The 15,992-nt window shown below is 51.5% G+C and overlaps 1 protein-coding gene across 5 annotated transcripts in view; it reads left to right on the top strand.

Annotated features, from left to right (window-relative positions):
* Positions 1–15,992, top strand: part of SPATA13 (spermatogenesis associated 13) — a 244,267-nt gene that overhangs the window by 155,055 nt on the left and 73,220 nt on the right. The gene's annotated exons all lie outside the window — the stretch shown is intronic.

Genomic DNA, 15,992 nt, shown 5'->3' with positions numbered 1-15,992 from the left:
CCGATTCGAACCCCTAGCCTGGGAACCTCCCTAGGCCGTGGGTGTGGCCCTAAAAAGCAAAAAAAAAAAAAAAAAAAGGAAGTAACACAGAATGAAATGCTACCCAGAGAGTCCCCAGCTGCTTCTTTATTCAGGGCACGTGTTGACTGCGTTCGAAGAACCCCTTTTGAACAGGTGTCTGGCATGTGCGCCCTGAGAATGACTCACGTTGAGAGGGTGGTGTTAAACTCATCTGAACGTGGAAATTCCACACAGAAAATCCTCTGGGGAGAGTTTGGGGTGCTACCTAAACCCACGCCGGGAGAGTGCTTTTCTCTTGAAACCCAAACCAGGCGACGCCACAGAGGCACACCTGCCGACTGGGTGGGACGGAGGTCGGCGCGGCCGTCGCCCTGCCTGGTCTGGAGCAAGAGCCTCTCACCTGCCGGGGACCGGGGGGGCGTTGGGCAGAGACCGCCGGCCTCAGCGCAGAGATGACCCCTTTCTTGTGGTTGCCGGTTTGGGGTTTCTGGAGTGTGTGTTTAACCTGCTGTGTTTTTGCTGCCTGATGTGTCACGGTCGTTGTACGTGAACCTAACACCAGGGCACAGGCTGCCCCCACGAGTCGCACTAGCGGGTTTCTGTGTTCCGTGCAGGATAAAGTTCAAAGTTCTGCAAAGGTCTTGGTCTGAGTTCTCCTGCGGAGCAACTGGAACCAAAAATAAATTCGTCCCTGCTGCGGCGTGACCTCTGGGGTGGCGTGTGAAGCCTTGTAAAGGTAGGATGGAGCCCGTCCGTCCTTTTTAAATGGAATAGCTCCTTATCGTGATGGCAGTGAGTGAAAGGCAAACCCATTGTTTTATTTTTAGTCGGAGTTTAAGGTTAAGTGGGGGCTTGTTCTGCAAGTGACCCTTAGGGACTGTGATTTCCTCAGGAAGCCACTCTCGCCTTTCGGGGACAGCGCCGAGAATGGCCGGGGAGCAGGGTTCGCTTCCGGCGGGGGGGAGGGGGCCTACCCTGTGATTGTATCTGGTGCCAATCTGGGCATTTCTCCCCTGGATATGAAGTGACATCAGCCTTTCCTGACAATAGCAACCAGCGCCCCCCACCGTGTCGTGAGGGTGGGCGGGGGTGGATGCTGGTTGGTGGTGCTGGGCGAGCAGAGTGTGCACAATACCTGCCTTTGTTTCCAACTGTTCGCAGCACCCGCGAGAGGCGCCAGGTAAAATGTTCTTGCTTTATGAAAGATTTTTTTTTTCTCCCAAGGGATTTTATTTATTGGCAACCTTCGGCTGTGAGTACGCTTTTTAGGGGGCCTGTAATTTTGATTTTTCTGATTCAAGGCTATAATTTAGTCTAAAGCCACCCGGAAACCCATTCTGTAAGAAATAAACCAGTGCAGAGAAAAAAGGGACTGAGATTTGAAAGGGCCGGATTAATCATGCCTTCGATTTTACCTCTGGAAATAATCACTTGTTTAATTTCGAGTCCACGATGAGCCAATCCTTTCTGACATATGATCCCTGACACTTCTGCATAGCTCGTCTTTTAATATATGCTCTCCTTTCAGGAAGGAGAGAATACGTAGAATAAATTTCAGAATCGTGGTCTTTGCATATGAGACATGCCATTTTAAAGATCATATGAAGCATTTTAGTGAAAAAATTTTTTTTTTTTTTTTTTTTTTTTTTTTTTGTCTTTTAGGGCCACACCCACGGCCTATGGAGGTTCCCAGGCTAGGAGTCGAATCAGAGCTGCAGCTGCCGGCCTACACCCTAGCCACAGCAACGCCAGGTCCGAGCCACATCTGCAACCTATACTACAGCTCATGGCAACACTGGATCCTTAACCCACTGAGCAAGGCCAGGGATTGAACCCGCGACCTCGTGGTTACTAGTCGGATTCATTTCTGCTGTGCCACAGAGGGAACTCCTGAAGATTTCTAAGTACCTGGATTTGTCAGTTTCCTCCAGAGAAACAGAACTGATAGAGTGTGTGTGTGTGTATGAAAGGCTGAAAGATTGATTTTAAGGCATTAGCTCATGCTGTTGTGCGGCTGGCACAGTTTGCAGGGCAGCTCGCCAGGCTGGAGATTCAAGCAGAAGTTGATGTTGCAGTCTTGTAACAAAGGCAAGCCTGGGGAGTTCCCGTCGTGGTGCAGTGGTTCACGAGTCCGACTAGGAACCATGAGGTTGCAGGTTCGATCCCGGGTCTCGCTCAGTGGGTTAAGGATCCAGCATTGCCGTGAGCTGTGGTGTAGGTCGAAGATGTGGCTTGGATCCCGAGTTGCTGTGGCTGTGGTGTAGGCTGGCGGCTACAGCTCTGATTCGACCCCTAGCCTGTGAACCTCCATATGCCATGGGAGTAGCCCTAGAAAAGGCAAAAAGACCAAAAAAAAAAAAAAAAGGCAAGCCTGAGGCTGAATCCCTTTCTCTTAGGGGAACCTCAGTCTTTTAAGGCCATCAACTGATTGGACATGGCCCACCCACATTATGGAGGGTAATCTGCTTCCACTCAGTCTACCCATTTAACCGTTAATCACATTAAAAAGTTGGAGTTCCCTTCGTGGCTCAGTGGTTAGCGAACCCGACTAGGATCCATGAGGATGCAGGTTCAATCCCTGGCCTCGGCCAGTGAGTTAAGGATCCAGCATGGCTGTGAGCTGTGGTGTAGGTTGCAGATGCAGCTCGGATCCTGAGTTGCTATGGCTGTGGGGTAGACCGGCAGCTGTAGCTTCGACTGGACCCGTAGCCTGAGAACCTCCATATGCTACAGGTACAGCCCTAAAAAGGCAGAAATAAAAGAAAATTTTAAAAAACCTTCAGCACCATCCAGACTAGTTAGTGTTTGACCAAATGACTGACAGCATGGCCCAGCCAAGTGAACACATGAATCCACCATCACGCCCACCACATGGGAAAGCATGGGTGTATGTGGAGTTCCCATGGTGGCTCAGGGGTTAAGAACATAGCGTCCATGAGGATGTGAGTTCCATCCCTGGCCTCACTCAGTGAGTTAAGGATCCAGCATTGCCCTGAGCTGTGGTGTAGGTCGCAGATACAACTCGGATCTGGCATTGCTGTGGCCATGGTGTAGGCTGGCACCTGCAGCTCCGATTCGACCCCTAGGCTGGGAACCTCCATATGCCGTGGGTGCAGCCTTAAAAAGAAAAAAATAGTGAAAAAGAAAAAAACTTCACAGGGTGACCAAGGACTGGAGTTGAGGACACATCAGGGATCCAACAGCACTCGTGTCCTGCAGGGGCAGGGGCTGCAAACAGTCTTCACACAGGAACGGGTGTGGGAGGTGCAACGACCAGCAGAACGGATGCCACAGGGCCCTGGAGCCCAGCCTGCCCGCAGGAGGAACGGCAGCAGCGCGCTCAGACTTAAGACTCAGCCGAGGTGCAGTAAGGTGGACATCGGGCTGAGTCGGGTGGCTGTGCTCAGCCTCATCCCTGCGGAGAAGTTACCTTTCAGAACTTCCGGATTTCAGGAAACGAAAGCTACACACAGCCAGGAAGCGGGCGCGTGCATTTTCTGCGTGGAAAGTACAGGTGTTAGGATTCTGCACGAGCACCGTGTAGGAAAGGGCCACACAGCTGCCGAATCAGATCCATCAGATGGGCCGGAGAAGAAAGCCCTTGCCAGCAGTCGGTGGGCAATTGCACACCCAGCTTTTGGGCGTCCTGGGGAAACGCTCACTGGCCCTCTTCTCAAGTGGGCCACTCCGTTTCCACAAAGTCACACTTAGTTCAGCTGAAAGGGCCTTCGGGTGGGTCGGAGGAGTGGGAGCGGGTTTGTGCGAACGGAGCAGAATCGACAAAGAGCCTCTTACGGATCCTCTTCCTTGGGGTTGGGGGGGTGGCTTCCAGCAGACGCCCAGCTCCATTGTGACCGTTTGGCAGGAAACGACTTTTTTTCACAGCAGTGTCACAGGGTCACCTGTGCTGGCACGGGTCACGTGCGTCCAGGCTTTCAGAGCCACTGATGCCTTCACTGTCCAGAGAAAGGGGCCGGTAACGGGCACACCCAGACCTCAGAGTTACGCGCAGGCTGTGGGCAGAGTTGACCGAGGCTGTTTGTGGCCTTTGTGGGTCAGGTTCTTTCACTTAGTGTGATGCTTTTAAGGTTTCTCCTTGATTTTTTTCTTCTTCTTCTTCTTTTCTTTTGGCTTTTTGTGGCCGCACCTGCCGCATATGGAGCGTCCCAGCCTAGGGGTCGAATGGGAACTACAGGAGAAGCAGGGAAGATGCGGCTGTCGGGGGTGTCACGGGAGGCAGATCTTGGAGGATTCTGAGAGGCTCACGTGGCCATAGCGGCCTCCGTGCGGTGGAACAGTGCAGACCTGCAGAGACAGCAGGGCACTGAGGTTGGAGAGAGACGTGCAGGTGGCCTGGGGTGAGGGGCTCCGTCCATCCTGCCCCAGGGTCTCTGGAGGCTCAGCTTGTGCTCTGTGAGAGCCAGAGCCCAGGTGAGTGATGGGCGCCGGGAGCCAGGCTGGGGAGCTTGCCTTTTGACCCAGGCAGTGATGGGAGCATTGAAAGGTGTTGGCCGTGACGGTGGACGTGGTGTTGGGTGTGGAATGGATGGGGAGCCGGAAAATGGAAAAGGATCTCTGATCTTGATGAGAAGTAGCACAGCCTGGGGCGAGGAGTGTGGACCTGGGGCACGGGGGAGACACATGAGGACGTGGGGGGAGACAGGTGAGGACGTGGCGGAGGGGGAGGGGTGTTCTCGGGGGTGAGTGTGCACAGCAGGGCATCTCAGCAGTGTTTCTTTGCTGTCTTGGGGACTGCTGACCGGAGGCCGTGAGTCCCGGTGGGGGTGCTCTTCCTGTCTGCCCAGGGTTTGGGTGGGAAGCAGGGGCCCCGACGGTGCCTCGCTCATCTTGGCTGCCTCCAGTTCTGGGGACTCAGGCCACCTGCCCCGCACACGGTGCGGGTCCTCAAAGAACGGATTCTCGAGTGTGAGACCCCTGTGAGCACCCATACAAGTGGCAGGTCTACGTGAGCTGTCCTGGGTGCCCTGAAGTTCGCGTCACTTGAAACAGGACACAAAAGGAGATCCCGCTGGGGCACAGTGGACTCGGCGGCATCTCTGCAGCACCAGGATGCAGGTTGGATCCCTGGCCCAACACTGTAGGTAAAGGGATCCTGCGTTGCCGCAGCTGCAGCGTAGGTCGTGCCGGCGGCCGGGATCTGATCCCTGGCCTGGGAACTTCCAGATGCTGCAGGGCGGCCACAAGAGGAGGAAAGACAGAAAGAGAGGAAAGCTGATGTAGTTAAAACCCCCTGCGGTGTATCGCTCTCTGCCTTCCGCCTGCAAGAGCAGAGCAGGGTGGCAGAGGAGGGGCCCAGGCCCTTGGCAGCAGGGCAGCCCTCGAGAGGCGGGGCCGTGGCCGGGCAGGTGGCACGGAGCGCTGACGCGGCTCCTGCACGGTTGCTGCGGACGACTGAGTCGTTCCTGGACCTTGGAAACGGAGTCCCGGGTGCTCGTCCCCCTCCCCCTCCGGTGCGGGTTTTTCCTCCTCACCCGCGGCAGTTTCAGAGCTGTGGTCCATGCTGAGACCCGGTCGGCCGCCGGGTAAGCTGGCAGCACGGGGATTTCCTCTCCTGGCACCTCTCTTTATTCTGTGGCTGAATCACTTGGTCGCTGTTTAAAAATTCTACCTGCTTAAAGGTGGGTGGAGTCTCGACTTCACCTGCTGGGCCCGAATCGGTGAATTCCTCTGTCCCTCATCAGGGACGGCTGCCAAGTGTTTGTTTAGTGGAGCAGGAAGTAAAACGGGGCATCTCGTAGGGGCGAATTCCGGCTCACTTCGTGGGAAGCGGGATCCGGTGTCTAGAAGGGCCCCCATTTCTCCTCCTGCAGCCTCTGGCAGCCACTGCCGGGCTTTCGGTCCCCATGGATGCGCGCCTGTTCTGGCCGTTTCAGATAAATGGAATCGCGTAATGGGTGGCATGCTGTGCCTGGCTTCTCTCGCTGATAATATTTTCAGTGCTCGTCCGTGTGTATCTGTGCGAGTGCTTCATTTTATGGCCAAGTAATGCTCGCACCTGTAGGCAGGTTGTGTTGGGTTTGGTCCCACACCACTGGGTAGATAGGTGGTTTGTTTCCGTTTAACTGCTAGGAATAATGTGGCTATAAAACATTCGCATACAGGTTTTTGTGTGGACATATGTTTTCAGTTCTCTTGGGTATGTAGCTAGCAGTGAAATTGTTGAGTTGTAGGATAACTATATATTTAATATATAATGTGTAATATATATTTAATATATTTTTTCCTTTGGGTTTTTTTTTTTTTTTTTTGCTTTTTCTTTTTTTTAGGGCTGCACCCATGACATATGGAGGTTCCCAGGCGAGGGGTCTAATCAGAGCTGTAGCTGCCAGCCTACCCCACAGCCACAGCAACGCGGAACCTGAGCCAAGTCTGTGACCTATACCACAGCTCACAGCAACGTCGGATCCTTAACCCACTGAGTGAGGCCAGGGATCGAACCCGCAACCTCATGGTTCCTCGTCGGATTCGTTTCCACTGCGCCACGACAGGAACTCCATGGGTTTTTTTTATAGTCTCTTTTCTCCCCCCTTGATGGTATGTTTTCCTCTACATTTTTGCACAGGTAGAGTATCGTTCTAATAGCTGTGTTATCCCATGTATTTTCTGGGGTCTGTTTTAGCGTATAGTTGATTTACAATGTTGTGGCAATTTCTGGAGTACAGCGGAGTGAACCGGTCATATCCACATATATCCCTTGCAGCAGCGTGGAGGCAACTAGAGGTTCTCATACTAAGTGAAGTAAGTGAGAAGGAGAAAGACAAATACTATGACATCACTTATATGTGGAATCTGAAATATGGCACAGATGAACCCACCTGCACAACAGAAACAGCCTCAGGCAGAGAACAGACTTGTGGTTACTGAGGGGGAGGGAGAAGGGGGGAGGGAGAGGGAGTGGGATGGACGGGGAGTTTGGGGTTGATCAATGCAAACTATCCCATTTAGAATGGATAAGCAGTGAGGTCCTGCTGTCCGGCACAGGGAACTCTATCCAGTCTCTTGGGATAGACCACGATGGAAGATCCTATGAGAAAAAGAATATAGTTAATATTTTTTGAGGAACTGCCAGACTCTTTTTCTAAAGCAGCATCCCCATCCAGGCATCGGAGGACCCTGCTTTCTCCACGTCTCTGTCGGCACTTGTTACTGTCTGGAACAACGCAGTATCCCAGCAAAGTCCTAATTATTCAGACACTGATTATCCAGGAGGTGTGCGTTCTGGAATTTGGGTTTCTCTTTCTTTGTCTCCCGAGCAGCCGACTTGTGGGTTTCACTTTAATAATAGCTAGTTTCACTTCCCCGGGGACGGGGGTTGCGAGATCACGGGAGAAGTTAAATTGGTTAATGTAGGTACACATTAACACGGGTTAAGAAGGTGGCCAGAGAGTTTAGAAGGACGAGGCTGAATGCATTCGCCGAAGCAGTGGTGTGAATGAGTGAATTTGTGTGTTGTGTCTGCATGAATGCAAATATTGAAGACTGATTAGCCACTTCCCACAGTATTGGAAGGATCGCTGTGTAGAGAAAACGGCTGCTTAATTTCATTGCCTCTGTGTGCATTTGAATTTAGTGTCTTGGCGCCAAGGAATTCAGTTCAAGTGGCAGCATTAATTTAATGCAGAGTTTCCAAAACATCTTAAGGGGTCTGGAGTAATACTTCCAAGAGCCTCCTCAAAGGTGAGGGATGTCGCTGCCTCTCTCGTGTTTTCCATGAAGCCGCTGTAGCGATGGCGAGATGGAAGGCTGGGCGTACAGAAGCCCCTCGAGTCTCGCTTCAGTCTTTAACAGTCGCCTGAGTTACCATTCTGTTTCATAATAGTCGCAGAATAGATAACTAACATTCATTTAATTCTAACATGAAGACTTTTTTTCTTTTTTTCTTTTTAGGACCACACCCGCAGCCTATGGAGGTTCCCAGGCTAGGGGTCCAATCAGAGCTCCAGCTGCCAGCTTGCACCACAGCCACAGCCACACGGGATCAGAGCCACATCTGTGATCTACACCACAGCTCACGGCAACGCTGCATCTCTGACCCACTGAGCGAGCCCAGGGATAGAACCTGTGTCCTCATGGATGCTAGTCGGATTCGTTCTTTTGCTGCGCCATGACAGGAACCCCTAAAATGAAATCTTAGAGGACCAAACATCAACTAGAAATGGCTGCACCTTTTTCCAGCACGCGACAAAGTGTTCCACATTCCACAGAACCGATTGCTACTAGCCTTTCCACGCATCCTTTCATTTAATATGTTCATCGAGGACTTCTCCTTGTGGCTCAGTGGGTTAAGGACCTGATGTTGTCTCTGTGAGGATGCAGGGTCAATCTCCGGCCTCGCTCGGTGGGTTAAGGATCCCATGTTGCTGTGGCTGTGACGTAGGGGGCATCTACAGCTCTGATTCGACCCCTGGCCTGGAACCCTCCATATGCCGCAGGTATGGCCCTAAAAATAAATAAATACATGTATGTATGTGTGTGTGTATGTTTATTGGTCCCTAAAAACTAGAGATGTTCCTTATACCTTTTAAGACCCTACGAAGTATCACAGGGAGCAGCGTTAAGACCTGACTTGGGGGAGTTCCCTTCGTAGCTCAGTGGTTAATGAACCCGACTAGTAGCCATGAGGACTCAGGTTCAATCCCTGCCCTCGCTCAGTGGGTTAAGGATCTGGCATTGCCGTGAGCTGTGCTGTAGGTCATCAATTTGGCTCAGATCCCGAGTTGCTGTGGCTGTGGTGTAGGCCAGCGGCTGCAGCTCCAATTGGACCCCTAGCCTGGGAACCTCCATATGGCCGTGGGTGTGGCCCTAAAAAGATAAACGACAAAAAACAAACAAACAAACAAAAAAACAAAACCCTTGACCTGGGGAGTCAGGTACGGGCTGCACAAACGAGAGTGGCACACGGAGGCTGTGGAAGAGGTGTGGGAGCAGGACACTGAGTCATTGAAGGTGACGTTTACAGCTGGAGGCACCTGAGCCTATGGCCCCTTCTCACACTTGCTCTCTGACCTTCTCTTTCTAAGCATCTCTTTGCGTCCCCCTAGGGGTCAGGTGTGGTTAAGTTCTCCTTGGAAATTTCCGGAACCAGGTGCGTGTCAAGAGGCAGTGGCATGTGAAGAGCTCAGGCTGTGTCCCTTCCATGCCCAGCTCAGGCCTCGGCTGGGAGCTGCGGTCCTGCCTGTGATCCCAGGACACGGCGTCCTCGGGCCGAAGGGGCAGGAATTAGAGCTGCATGTGGGGCAGAGACTGGAGTGACTGGTGCCCAGACCCTCCCCCATGTGGGCATCTGACCTGGAATCCGGAGGTGAGGGAGCGGAGAGAATGTATTGGGAGCTCTGGGAGCTAAGCGGGTCCATGTAACACACTGCCAGGTAACATAGATAATAGCAATTCAGGAAAACAAGAGAGAGACAGTGCTTAGAGGGCAGAAGATGGAGACAGGAGACAGGATTTTGAGAGGCACCACTGGGGGCTATGCTTTTAGAGAGTAAGTAAGGATTGCAGCTCTTGGAGCTCCCCTGTGGCACAATGGGATGGGCAGCGTCTTGGGAGCGCTGGGTCGCGGGTTTGGTTCCTGGCCCGGCACGTTGGGTTAAGGATCTGGCATTGCCACAGCTGTGGCTTATGTTGCCTCTGTGGCTTGGATCTGATCCCTGGCCCGGGAACTCCATAAGCCTCAGGGAGCCCCCCCTCCCAAAAAAAAGATTGCAGCCCTCTTTTTTTGGCTGCACCTGTGGCATGCTGAAGTTCCTGGGCCAGGGATTGAACCCGAGCCACAGAAGGGACAATGTCGGATTCTCAACCTCTGGGCCACCAGGGCACTCATGCTGCTCATTTTTAAAACAATTCTGGTTTCTTCTCTGCCTGTTGGTTCAAACAGTGCCTGGTGCTTAACGTTTGTCAATGTTATTTGCTGTCTAAAGCAACTAGAGATTAGTTGGAGATAGCCTATTTTAAGAGACAATAATGGGCAAATTTCTAAATTAGATTACAATATCGGATTGACTAGAGAAACAGAACCGGGGGCTCCCATTGTGGCTGAGCGGTAATGAACCCAACTAGTATCCATGAGGATGTGGTGTTGATACCTGGCCTCGATTAGTGGGTTAAGGATCCAGCGTTACCATGAGCTGTGGTGTGGGTCACAGACGTGGCTCAGATCTGGCGTTGCTGTGGCTGTGGTGTAGGCCAGCTCCTGCAGCTCCAATTCAACACCTAGCCTGGGAACTTCTGTATGCCACGAGTGCAGCCCTAAAAAGACAAAAAGACCAAAAAACAAAACAAAAAAAAAATGCAAAAGAGAACCAATTTCAGAAGAGACTGGTTTGGGAATTCCCGTCATGGCGCAGTGGTTAACGAATCCGACTAGGAACCATGAGGTTGCCGGTTCGGTCCCTGCCCTTGCTCAGTGGGTTAATGATCCGGCGTTGCCGTGAGCTGTGGTGTAGGTCGCAGACGTGGCTCGGATCCCGCGTGGCTGTGGCTCTGGCATAGGCCAGCGACTACAGCTCCAATTAGACCCCTAGCCTGGGAACCTCCATATGCCGCGGAAGCGGCCCAAAAAATAGCAAAAAGACAAAAAAAAAAAAAAAAAAAGAGACCGGTTTGAAATGTGCAGCCAGCACCAGGTGTAGGTGAGCAGTGACCTGACGTACTGGAAAAATTAGAAATGTTAACTTTGTGATAAAACCTTTTGTTGTTTTATTTTTATTATTTGTTGTTCTTTGGAAAAGACCCGTATTTAGAGGAAGACATTTGTCTTCAGTTCTACTCTCTAAGGACCCCAGAACTGCCACAAAATCTGTGTTATTTGTTTGATAAAATAGTGTACAATAATAGTGAGAAAAGCCGGGACATAATACAAGACACAATAGAAAATTATGAAGATGAGGAGTTCCCGTCGTGGCTCAGTGGTTAACAAATCCGACTAGGAACCACAAGGTTGTGGGTTCGATCCCTGGCCTTGCTCAGTGGGTTAAGGATCCGCCATTGCTGTGAGCTGTGGTGTAGGTTAGAGACGCGGCTCGGATCTGGCGTTGCTGTGGCTCTGGCATAGGCTGGTGCCTACAGCTCTGATTTGACCCCCAGCCTGGGAATCTCCATATGCCGCAGGAGCGGCCCAAGAAATGGCAAAAAGACCAAAAAAAAAAAAATTTAAATTAAAAAAAAAATAGAAAATTATGAAGATGAAAAGACTATAAATAGCACAGTGGTGATTGAACATTGATTAAATATATTAAGACATAGTTTTCAAAATGTTAAAACACAGAGACGTTGTGAGCAAAAGTCAAAGGCTTCGTTAGCCAGTAGCGAGGGCCGGTGGCCCAGAGGCGCTGAGGGTTATGCAGCAGGAAGGGCTGAAGTGTTTGCCAAGTTGGGGACAAGACCAGGTACTGCCCTAGAGAGCAATAAAACCATGACCTTGGCAGCTATCTTTTCCTGCAGGGCAGAAATCACTTGCATCTCAACTGGACAGAAATAATCTGTAAATCAACCTGTAACTTACATAATCAGCAGGAAACAGCGAGTCAGAATGAGGCACAGTCCCCTAGAGAAGGAACTGGGCTTTGGGTGCACCTGTTAGACCCGTGGGGTGCGGTGTTGAAAGCGGCCACCCTTCCCCGGTTTTTACAATGGGTCTAAGAATTGGGGGGGGGGGTGTTAATATCGCTGCAATGACCAGGATGCCTGGGGCTTGATGCATGGGGTCTCCTAGAGGCACGTCTTTGTCCTGGACTCCAGCCCCCCAGGGGCGAGGACTTGGTTTCCTGGAAGCAGAGCCCTTGTTCTGGTAGCACTTCACACCCCACCCCAGCCCCTCAGCCTCTCCTCTTATTTTGCTGCTAAACAGACTGTCCTAGGTGTCAGGTTCTCCGGGCCTCCTGCCCCCAAACAGACCTGGACTCAAAGGAGTAAAGCAGCTTTGCCGGATGTTCGAGGAACAAGGAAAAATGGCTGGAGGGCTCTGACGTCCACGAAATGCTTTAGACTGGGTAACAAAGCAGCAGGCGCCGCCCCGCAGGGCCTGGCCGCGTGGGGTTGGGAGCCTGGCCGGGGGAGTTTTGGGATCACTGCAAAAGCATCAGTTCTCTCTCATTCTGGAAGCCACTCGGTTCATGCTGTCTCTAAGGAAGTTCGTGGGTTAGGGTCAGGGTTTGGGTTCTTTTTGAAATAAATTGTTTCTGTGTCAAGAATCTCATCTGAGCCACACAGAGGTAGTTTTTCACCAGAAATTTTAAAACTGAGCCATGAATATTTGTGATCATAAGCAACATCATTAATAGCACGATAGAAGCTTTTGGGGGTTTGTTTTTGCTTTTTTTTTGGTCTCTTTAGGGCTGCACCCATGGTGCAGGCATATGGAGATTCCCAGGCTAGGGGTCTTAGAGCTACAGCTGCCGGCCTACACCACAGACACAGCAACGCCAGATCTGAGCCGCGTCTGTGACCCCTACACCACAGCTCATGGCAACACCAGATCCTTCACCTACTGAGTGAGGCCAGGGATCGAACCTGCATCCTCACGGCTACTAGTCGGATTCGGTTCTGCTGCGCCACAACGGGAACTCCCCAGCATGATAAAGGTTTTATCAGAGAGAAAAAACAGCATGATGGCTCAGAGCCTGGCACTGGAGTCAGGCTGTCTGTGGGTTCAAATCCTATGTCCTTTGTTTATTACTCTATGACCTTGAGATAGTTCAGTGGGATTGGGCCTGCGAGGTCCTTCCCGTGGCTCCTGGCACCAGGTCAGCCTCCCAAGGGGAGCTGGTCCTCTCTTTGCCAGGCGCCTCCGAGCTTCACCAGGCATTTTCCTATTGAACCCAACTCCAACTTGGGGAGTACTGTTATCTCTTCTCCCCCCTCCAGATGGGGGGCCCATGTCACCTCTTTAGGGTTACATGGCTGCTGAGCGTGCAGGAGGAAATTGAACTCAGGTCTCCGAGGCCAAATGGCTGGGGCGCCTGTGTAGTCCTGTTATGTGTCAGTGTAAATAGACATTAGTATTTTCTGACTCATCCTTCTAAAAGTGGGATATTGTCTAAGAAACAATTTTATTAAATATTTAATTGATACTGAGACTATTTATAACGTGTCAGTTTAACAGCCCCTCCCGAGAGGTAGCCATCATTCTGAAATCCAGGCTTATCACTCCTTAAATTTTTTTCTTTTTTCTTTTCTTTTCCTTTTTTTTTTTTTGCTTTTCAGGGCCACACCTGCGGGCCCATGGAAGCACCCAGGCTAAGTAGGGGTCGAATCAGAGCTACAGCCGCTGGTCTACGCCACAGCCACAGCCAGGCTGGATCCAAGTTGAGTCTGCAACCTACACCACCGCTCACAGCAACCCCAGATCCTTAAACCACTGAGCAAGGCCAGGGATGGAACTCGCATCCTCGTGGATCCTAGTCGGCTGGTTAACAGCTGAGCCACGAGGGGAACCCCGCTCCTTAACTTTTCTTTAGTGGGTTTCCACATGGAACTATATTTCTCAAGGATGCTTTTCTGCATGTAACGCCCTAGTAGAAAAAAGCATCATGGAAGGCATGTGAGCACAAGCCAGCTGTGTTTTCCGCTCCCTGTCGGGCCGGATTAGTTGTGCACCTGCTTTCCCCACCCTCTGTGAAAACCCAGGCAGGTCCCTGACTCTCCTCATCCCTGTGGGTCGTAAAAATCTCACAGTCATGTCACACTGCTCACTTCTGCCGTTATGTCATAACGCTTGCGTTCTGTAATCAAACTTGAACCTTGTGTTAAAATGAAGGCTCCTGTTCTGACACCTCCCTGCCCCCGCCCCCCGCACCCAGAAAGAACCAAAAAAAAAATATATATATATATATACAGAGCTTCCCAGGCTAGGGGTCGAATGGGAACTGCAGCTGCCAGTCTACACCACAGCCATGGCAACTTGGAATCTGTGACCTACACCACAGCTCACGGCAACACGGAATCCTTAACCCACGGAGCGAGGCCAGGGATCGAACCCACAACCTCATGGTTCCTAGCCAGGTTCGTTTCTGCTGCGCCACAATGGGAACTCCTCTATAGCTTTTGTTGATTCTTTTTGGCACTGAGGACTGTTCCGTGGTCTGGATGCCCCACCGCTGATGTATCTGTTTGCCTCCCGAAGCTCATTGTAGTTGTTTCAGAGTTTGGCAGCCATGCCTGAAACTGCTGTGAACATGGCAGCTGGTTGGTTTTAATCTCTCAGGGCCTCATTTGTAAAATGAGACACTGGACAAAGGTCTAACGCGCGGAAATCCCGTCTGTGAAGAGGCCTGAGGAGTAGGAACTGGAACTGGGGGGGGACACGGCGGCCCCTGAGAGGCCGGGGGGGAGAGGAGGCGCAGGGGGCTGGATGGAACTGAGTGAGGATGGGAATGAGTTCGTTTCAAATGGGAAACAAACCCCAGAGCAGGGCGTCCCTGTTCTGGCTCAGCGGTTAACGAACCCGACTAGCATCCATGAGAACGCAGGTTCGATCCCTGGCCTCCGCCCAGTGGGTTAAGGATCCGGCGTTGCCATGAGCTGTGGTGTAGGCCTCAGATGCGGCTGGGATCCCACGTTGCTGTGGCTCTGGCGTAGGCCGGCGGCTACAGCTCTGATTAGACCCCTAGCCTGCGAACCTCCATAGGCTGCAGGTACAGCCCTAAAAAGAGAGAAAGAAAAAGCAAAAGAAACAAACAAACAGAAAACCCAGAGCAGCAAACAGTGTGGCTGGACCAGGTGGAAGGGCCTCGGGGGCTGCTGGGGTTCCTGGACGAGTTTTTCAGCCTGTAAGCAATGGTGCAGGTAGGGCCGAGACATCAGCTAAAACACCACAGAGGGCCGAGGGCAGGCAGCCCTGCCCTCTGGGCCCTGGTGCCATGTGGGCAGCCCCTCTCAGTGCCTGGGGGATGGTCCTTGGCCCCAAGGACCTGCCAGCCCCAGAGCCTGGTTCTCAGAGGAGAACCCTGGACCCCTGGAGCCATGGCTCAGGCCCAGTTTTGAAGGTTCCTGGTCGCCTTGCTGTGAAGGTCTCTCTTGGTCTCTGTCCTGTGTCGTTTCAGAAGTCCCAATGGACTAGCACCGAGCAGTCAAACTCTATATTGTAAAGTCCCTAAAAGGAGAGAAAAAAACCCATCAGAAGAGCAGGCCTTTTTGGGGGGGTTCTGGTGATGCGGATGGAATCTTGTGACTTTTCCGAGGTGGGGGCCTGGGGCGTTATTGTGGCTCTTTTGACGGAAATTCATCACCTGGATGCTTAGTCAGCAGATGCTGTAACCTTGAGTTATGTGTCAGCATGTTCAGTGGACGCTTCCCAAGGCTTAATAGTGTCAATTCTGTACTTTTAACAGCTGTATGGATATAATCCACATACCATATGGGCCACTCAGTTCAACAGGGGCGACTCAGTTATTTTTAGTAAATTTTGCGGAGCCGTAAAGAACCCTCATGGCCACTTACAGGCACCGCCTGTTCCCGCCCCCGCCCGCGTACATTCTGCTCCGTAGAGTCGCCCTTCCTGGGTGTCCTGGTCACTAGAACTGGACAGCTTGTGGTCTCTGTGGCTTTGTTTTTTTGCCTTTTAAGGCTGCACTTAGCTTTTGAGATTGGTCCATATGTTATAGCAACATTTATTTTTTATACAACTAAAATCAGTAACTCTCTCAGCGTTGACACCTGTCTTCTTGGCTACATCTGTGTGTCCTCTTGCTTTTAAAAGATAAGAGGTCAGGATATCACTTTGCCATGTGTGTTTGTTTTTTCATTCTTCTAGGATTCAGTTTCAGAAGGACCTTTAATAATATTGTGTGGAGTTCCCCTGCGGCTCAGCAGTAATGAACCCGGCTAGTATCCATGAGGATGTAGGTTCAGCCCCTAGCCTGGGAACTTCAGAATGCCCTAGGTGCAGCCCTAGAAAGAAAAAAACAAAAACAAAAACAAAAACTCATTGTGTGGAAGAGTTTGATCTCCTA

This window comes from Sus scrofa, chromosome 11 (genome assembly GCF_054392235.1).
Source record: "Sus scrofa isolate SSC_HxYL_T2T_F1_AM1 chromosome 11, Sscrofa_HxYL_maternal_Yorkshire_Landrace_v2.0, whole genome shotgun sequence".
Taxonomy (NCBI): Eukaryota; Metazoa; Chordata; class Mammalia; order Artiodactyla; family Suidae; genus Sus; species Sus scrofa.
Note: the sequence above shows the minus strand (reverse complement) of the source record. Positions and strands in the feature narration are given on the sequence as shown.